This window comes from Canis aureus, chromosome 27 (genome assembly GCF_053574225.1).
Source record: "Canis aureus isolate CA01 chromosome 27, VMU_Caureus_v.1.0, whole genome shotgun sequence".
In the NCBI taxonomy this organism is placed as follows: Eukaryota; Metazoa; Chordata; class Mammalia; order Carnivora; family Canidae; genus Canis; species Canis aureus.
The window spans coordinates 38,862,824-38,871,091 of record NC_135637.1 but is presented as its reverse complement, the minus strand read 5'-3'; positions in this window follow the sequence as shown (position 1 = coordinate 38,871,091).

The window sequence follows — 8,268 nt, the reverse complement described above, 5'->3', positions numbered from 1 at the left end:
AGGTCTCGTTACCATCCATCACCTCGTGTCATTATAATCTTTTCTCGCGATGGGAACTTTTGCGATCCAATGTCTTAGCAACTTTCGAATACACAAAACAATAAATATTACTAACCAGAGTCGCTCTGCTGTACTTGGGACCCCCTAGACCTCGTCCGTCTTATACCTGGAGTGAGGTCTGTCTTTCAAGCACATTCCCTCACGCCCACCACGCCCACCCTCCACCTCTGGCCACCGCCCATCTGTTCTTCTGTTCTCGGTGTCTGTGAGTTCCTTTTTCTTTTTTTTTTTTTTTAGATTCCATATGTGAATGAGATCCGACGGGATTCGTCTTTCACTTAAGGGTAAAGCCTTCAAGGTCCATCTACATTGTTGCAAACAGCAGGGTTTCCTGCTTTTCTTTGTGTTTGGGTTGTGTAATATGCCATCACATGTAATAGGTGACTTTTTAAAATATTTGTTTATTTATTTATTTATTTATTTAAGATCGAGAGAGAGAGAGAGTCAGAGAGCGAGCCCAGTGGAAGGGGCAGAGGGAGGGGAAGAAAGAAATTCAGGACAGAACACAATACGCGCGCATCACTCATGCGATACAAATTCCTTTCCGTGATGTGCCATCATTGTATGTCTGACCCACGTGAAGTCTGGATTTCCTCCTGTCTCCTTGAACTTCTTAAATTCACCTCCTTTTTATTCCACCATTTAGAGAAGTGGCAGAGTCTTTAAAAAAAAGGGGAGGGGGGATCCCTGAGTGGCTCAGTGGTTTGGCGCCTGCCTTCGACCCAAGGCGTGATCCTTGGGTCCCGGGATCGAGTCCCATGTCGGGGTCCCTGCGTGGAGCCTGCTTCTCCCTCTGCCTCTTTCTCTATGTGTGTGTCTCTCATGAATGAATAAATAAAATCTTTTTTAAAAATTAAAAAAAAAATAAAGAAGTGGCAGGGGGATCTAGACTATTTCCTGCAATGTGGGGGAGACACGCAGGTTTACCTGCCTGTAAACCCTGCTTTCCAGGCTAAGAAACCCAAGCCTCCTGCAGGCCCGGTGTGTGTGCACAAATGCCGCATTCCCCGGAGGCACCCCCTCTCTCCAGACACCCTGCAAAAACGAGGCCAGCTCTGGAAGGAGACCGCTGAGTTCACGAAGAGGGCCACAGGGAATCTGTCGCAGGCGGGCCGCACCGTCTAACGTGCAGAAGCAGATCGCTTGCTTCTTCTCCAAGAGGAGCCTTTGAAGCGTCTCTATTCCAGGGACAGGCCAACTGAAAAATGGGAGTTCTTGGGACCACCCCTTGCCTGGCCAAGCAGCAGACCCGGCCCTCAGCCGTGTGGAAAGTGCAGTGGCCTGTCAAGAGGCTGTGGCGCAGTTGGGGGCAGTCGAAGCTGAGTCAGGCAGGCCCGGCCTCCCATTGCAGCACTGCCGCTCATGATGTGCACTGCAAAAGTCCCCTCAGCCCTCCGCAACTTCCTCTGCAAAACAATCACAGGCTGTAATGAGGCTAAACCAGCTCACCTATGCCAGGCCCCTACCCCTGTGTCTGGCGCGCGAGGGCCCCATAGCTGAAATACTTTAAAATAAATAAGTCATTTTTCACTAAGTTTAGGGGACGTTGAATTAGAAATAGATTTCTTGCTGTCAGGGAATCTAAAAACCTCTACTATGCTAGTGTGTTGTGAGTCGGTGAGAAAGGGACTAGTACATAGTAGTTCTCATCCCTGGGAATAGCGGTTTGGAGAAAAATATAGTAGACGCTTGGCAAACATCACTTGCCTTTTGCTTCTCCTTCCCAGGCTTATTTACTACCTCCTAAAACCAATGTCCTTAGGATTACAAGGACATCAGAAGTGTACAAAAGGAGTTTGGTGGTGGGGGCGGGGGTTAAAGATGTTATTTATTTGTTTGAGAGAGAGAGAGAGAGAGCACAAGCAGGGGGAGAGGGAGAAGGAGAAGCTGACTCCGTGCAGAGCGCAGAGCCCGACACGGGGCTTGACCCCAGGACCCTGAGATCATGACCTGAGCCAAAGGCAGATGCTTCACCGACTGAGACACCCAGCGCCGCCCCCCCCAAGGGATTGGAGTTTTTAATCTTCAATTAATCACTTAAAATCATTGTTTTTAAACAGGAATCAACGATCCCACCTGTATTGACAACCTACTGACAATCGACCGTACTGGATTCACAGCGCTCCAGGCTTCTCCGAAGGACTCCCCTAGTAAAATACTGCAACATCCGCGCAGCCCAGTCCTGAGACTAAACCATGTGGTCTCCAGTGAAAAAGCCAAGACTTCCTCTCAGGTGGCCCCTCGGCGCCCTGCAGGCCTGGCGTGGTTTCCCGGCCGCTGCGACAGGTGGCGCTGCAGATTCAGCCTAGGGAAAATCCCCGCATCCAGGTGGATTCATCCCAGCGGTGAAGGACCCGTCTGTTCCGTCCCCATCACCTCTGATGTCCCATCAACCCAGAGCAAATTGTCTATTTTGCTGGAGGGACGAGAGGCTGAAGCACCCAGAATGGTCTCTGTCCCCCCGCCCCCCTCCCAGCCAAACTCTACCTGTGGATCTAATCTCCCTGCAAAGGGGGGATATGGGGCACCTGGTGGCTCAGGGGTTGAGCATCTGCCTTCGGCCCAGGGCGTGACCCCGGGGTCCTGGGATCGAGTCCCATGTCGGGCTCCCTGCATGGAGCCTGCTTCTCCCTCTGCCTGGGTCTCTGCCTCCCTCTGTGTGTCTCATGAATAAATAAGATCAAAAAAGAAAGAAAGGAAGAAAGAGTCAGAAGAGGTGGGCCTGTAGAGCTCCAGAGGGCAGGAAGGGCAGAGGCAGGGCCGTCAGTCAGCCGCCAGCCCCCCGCGTCGGCCAGACCTAGTGAGCCAGAACACAGCTCTCCATCTTCCCACACGCTCCTCCGGCTGCTCCCGTGTGGCTCCTACTCGACGGCGATGCCCCCATGAAGTCTACACGGTTCTGAGCCTTGGAAGGTCAAGCCCTTGACAAGAATCGGAGGTGGTGACAAACGTATCCCAGACTCACCAGACACTTTATGATGGTACCAGGCCAGGGACCCAGCCTCTACTGCTGGGAGTCGGATTATCTAAGCAGAAGGCCTGAGGACAGGCCCAGACGAGGGAGCACTAGGGGTCCGGCTGCGGTCAAGTGCCCCCTTCCTTATTTGGAGAAGGGGCAGGGGCAGGGGCAGGGGAGGCACAAGTTCAGTCCAGAACTGCCCGTGAGGGGCTGTGCTGCTAGCGCACGTTGCCCAGCAGGCCGGCCTTACCTTGGAGAAGCAAGGCCTGCTCTGTGGGCCCAGAATGGCCCAGCCCTCTGGATGCTCCTGCCCCGAGCCCACCACCTCCACCTGCCCAGGCACCTTACCCCTTGGCGTTGAAGGCAGTCGGGTTCCAATCTTGAGCTCAATGGCCGGTCCCTTCATTAATATTGTTTTCTTAGGAATCTTGCATGGTTTTGTATGTTTTTTTTTTCCCTATGGTTTTTCAGCTTTGAATTTGTTGCTCTAAAGTGCTTGCAGAAGGGGTGACCAAGTGGCCCAGTTGGTGAAGCGTCTGCCATGGCCCAGGTCATGATCGCGGGGTCCTGGGATCAAGTCCTGCATCGGGCTCCCTGCTTCTCCCTCTGCCCCTCCACCCACTTGTGCTTACTTTCTCTCTCTCTCTCAAATAAATAAATAAAATATTCGACAATTAAAAAAATAAAGTGCTTTGGGAAGTTGAGTATGAAGCACGTGAACTACATCCTGCTACTTCTCAAAACCACTGACGATGCAGAATGAGCATCTCTAGTGGGCTCGGGGGCACTTGGAGATGAAATCCAGCCAGAGTTTTAAATTATCATGCACCCAAAGTGGTGCTATCAGCCTCCAGCTCATTCCTGACTACTACATGGCAAGTGCAGCTCTTCCAGGCACTGCGATTCTCCCGTCACCCTGAAATCTCAGCCCTTCTCAACCTCCTCCTTCTCTCAGCCCATGCTCACAGTCCTGCTCACCCCCGTCTGTTCTGCATCCACTCCTTTTACAAATGTCAGTGCAGGATGTCAGACATATGGGAGAGACCAAAAATATAATAACATAAGGGACCGCCATGTATCCACCATTGACCTCTAGCAAGTCGTTGTGTTTTCCCATTATTACTGCAGGTGTTTCTATTTTTTATTTTAAAATAAACTTTAATTTTTTAATTTTTATTTTAACTCCTCTGTAGTCAACATATGGTGTCATATTCACCTCAATAATGTTACATTAGTGTACAATCGTGATTCGGCAAGTCTGTGCATTACCCAGTGCTCAGTATGACAAGTGAACTCATAACCCCCTTCACTTACTTCCCCCATCTCTCCACCCACCTCCTCTCTGTACCCATCAGCTTGTTCTCTATAGATAAGAGCCTGGTTTTTGTCTCTTCTTCTCTTCATTTGTTTAAGTTCCACATTCAAGTGAAATAATATTTGTCTTTCTCTGACTGACTTATTTCACTTAACATTATACCCTCTAGATATATCCATGTTGTTGCAAACGACAATCATATTCTTATGATTGAATAATATTCCATCGTATATGTACACCACATCTTCTTCATCCATCCATCTATTAATGGACACTTGGGTTGCTTCCAGATCTTGGCTTTTGTAAATAATCCTGCTTATAAGCCTAAGGGTGTGTGTATCCCCTTGATTTAGTGTTCTTGTCTTCTTTGGATAAATAGTCAGTAGTGCGATTGTTGGATCCTAGTAGCTGATTGTAGCTCTATTTTTAACTTTTTGAGGACCCTCCATACTGTTCTCCAGAGTGGCTGCACCAGTTTGCAGTGCACCAACAGTGCACGAGGGCTCCTTTTCCTCTACATCCTTGCCAGTACCCGTTGTTTCTTGTGTCGTTGAATTTAGCCACTTTGACAGGTGTGAGGTGATTGTGATTTTGATTTGCGTTTCCCTGAAGGTAAGTGATGATGAACCTCTTTTCATGTGCCCACTGGCCATCTGTATGTCTTGTTTGGAGAAATGTCTATTCGTGTCTTCTGCCCATTTATAATTGGATTATTCATTTTTGGAATGTTGAGTTGTATGAGTTCTTTATATATTTTGGATACTAACCCTCTATCTCATATGTCATTTGCAGTATCTCTCTCATCCCATTGGTTGCCTTTCAGTTTTGTTGATTATTTTCTTCGCTGTGCAGAAGCTTTTTATTTTGATGAAGTCCCAATAGTTTATTTTTTTTATTACCCTTGCCCCAAGAGACATATATAGGAAAAATCACTAAGGCCAATGTCAGAGAAGTCACTACCTATGTCTCTTCTAGGATTTTTATGATTCTAGGTCCTTCATGCATTTCGAATTTATTTTTGTGTGATGTAAAAAAAGTGGTTCTGTTTCATTCTTTTGCATGTTGCTGTCTAGTTTTCCTAACACCATTTGTTGAAAAGACTATCCTCTCCCCATTGCATATTTTTTCCTGGTTTGTCAAAGATTAGATGACCATATAATTGTGGGTTAATTTATGGGCTTTCTATTCTGTTCCATCCATTTATGTGTCCATTTTTGTGCCAGTATCATACTGTTTTGATTACTATAGATTTGTACTATACCTTGAAGTTTGGAAGCCTTCAGCCTAGCTTTTCTTTTTCAAGATTGCTTTGATATTCAGGGTCTTCTGTTGTTCATACAAATTTTAGGATTGTTTGTTCTTGTTCTGTGAAAGATGCTGTGGATATTTTGATAGAGATTGCATTAAACGGGCAGGTTGCTTTGAGTAGTAGAGACATTTTAACAATATTTGTTCTTCCAATCCATGAGTATGGAATGTCTTTCCATTTGTTTGTGTTGTCTTCAATGCCTTTCATCAGTGTTTTGTAGTTTTCAGAGTACAGGTCTTTCATCACCACTTTGGTTAGGTTTATTCTTAGGGATCTGATTATATATGGTGCAATTGTAAATGGGACTGTTTTCTTAACTTCTCTTTCTGCTGCTTTCATGATTGATGTACAGTGTAACACATTGACAATAAGCTCTTTGACATTAGTCTTGACAATGATTATTTAGTTCTGACACCAAAACCATAAGGTACAAAAGTAAAAACAAATATATGGGACTAAATCAAACGGCTTCTAGACAGCAAAATAAGCCATCAAGAAAATGAAAAGGCAACCTCCAGAATGGGAGAAAATATTTACAAACCATGTATCCGATAAAGGGTTAATATCCAAAATATATAGACACTCATATAACTCATCATCAACAACAAAAACAATTTAATTTAAAAATGGGTAGAGGAACTGAGTGGACATTTTTCCAAAGAAGACATACAGATGGCCAAGAGATACATGAAAAGATACTCGCCATCACTAATTACCAAGGAAATGCAAATCAAAACCACAACAAAGGGGCACCTGGGCGGCTCAGTCATTTGGGCGTCTGCCTTTGGCTCAGGTCATGATCTAAGGATCCTGGGATTGAGTCCCATGTCAGGCTCCCAGCTCATCAGGAAGTCTGCTTCTTACTCTCCCTCTACCTCTCCTTCCCACATATACTCTCTCTCTCTCTCTCAAGTAAGTAAATAAAATCTACACACACACATACACACACAAGATATCATCTCACACCAGTCAGAACGGCTACCATCAAAAAAAACAATAGATAATGTGGTAACAAAGATGTACAGAAGAGGGAACCTGTGTGCACTGTTGGTAGGAATACAAACTGGTACAGCCACTGTGGATACTAGTATGAGGGGATCCTCAAAAAATTAAAAATAGAACTACCATATGGTCCTGCAATCATACTTCTGAGTATATGTCCAAAAGAAATGAAAACATGGTATCACAAAGATAAGTGCACTCTCATGTTCATCGTGACATTACTCACAATAACTAAGATATGGAAAAAAACCCAAGTGTCCATCAATGGATGAAGGGATAAATAAGATGTGGTATAAATATGCAACGGAATATTATTCAACCACGAAAAAGAAGGAAATCCTGCCATTGGCGACAAGGATGGACTTGGAGAGCATTGCTCCAAGTGAAATAAGTCAGACACAGAAAGACAAATACCACATGGTATCACTTATACATGGAATCTTAAAAAGAAAAAAACCACAGAAACAGACTATAGGATGGTAGTTACAAGTTATAAACAAAGTCTGAGGATCTAATGAATAACATGGTGATGATAGTTGATAGTACTGTGTTGCAGGGTTGAAATCTGTCCAGAGTATAATGTAAGTATCTTCACCAAAAAAGAGAAAAAAATATACAAGTGTGAGGTGATGGGTGTGTAAATGAACTCAATGGTGGGAATTCTTTCAAAATATACAGACATTATAAATGTATTTGTCAATTATACCCCAATAAAGCTGAAAAAATAAAATCACTATTTTTTAATCCCTAAAGAAATAATGAGTCTAATTAACAGTCATTTTGGCTGCGAAAACCAAAGATAAAGGTGGACAGGAACTTTTCTAATGAATGCATCAGGTTGATGACCCCTGAATGTCAGGTCAATCTTAACTGAAATGAGGCAACCAGTCATTATGTATTTCCTGTTTTATGAAATAGAAAACAAAGGACAAAGTATTCTTGCCAAAAGAAAAAAAATATTAACCTGAATCTAATCAAGTGTTTAGAGCTAATGTTTCCAAGAAACGGTAACGGTAGAAGAAAAATAAAAGCCCGTCCTGAAGAAGCAAAGGTCGTAGGTAGGAAAATCTATCAGATACCATGGTTTCTTAAACAGATATCCATCCTGGAAAGGGGTGTGATTTGAGGAGAACTGTTACATATTAAGTGTAACTAAGAGGTTAATAAACCAGGGGCACGAGGGCAGCTCAGTCAGTTAAACGTCTGCCTTCAGCTCAGGTCATGATCCCGGGGTCCTAGGATCCAGCACCACAGCTGCTCAGACCACAGCTGCTCAGCGGGGGGTCTGCTTCTCCGTCTCTCTCTTCCTTTGCCCCTCCCCTCCCACAGCTCTTTCTCTCTCATATGTAAATAAAATCTTTTTTTTTAAGAGGTTAATAAACCAAATGCTATGTACAGAATTTGTCTGGACCCTGATTCAAGATTCAACAAACTCATGGTGAAAAGGTATTTTTTAGACAATCAGGAACATTAATTGAGTATTAGATGAAATTAAGAGGTTACAGTCAATTTTGTTAGATATGAGAGTGAACTTCTGGTTACATAGAAGAAAAAATATTTCCATGTGTCAGAGAAATATGCTAAAAGTTTTATAAGACAAATAGTCCAGCTCGACCCCACCTC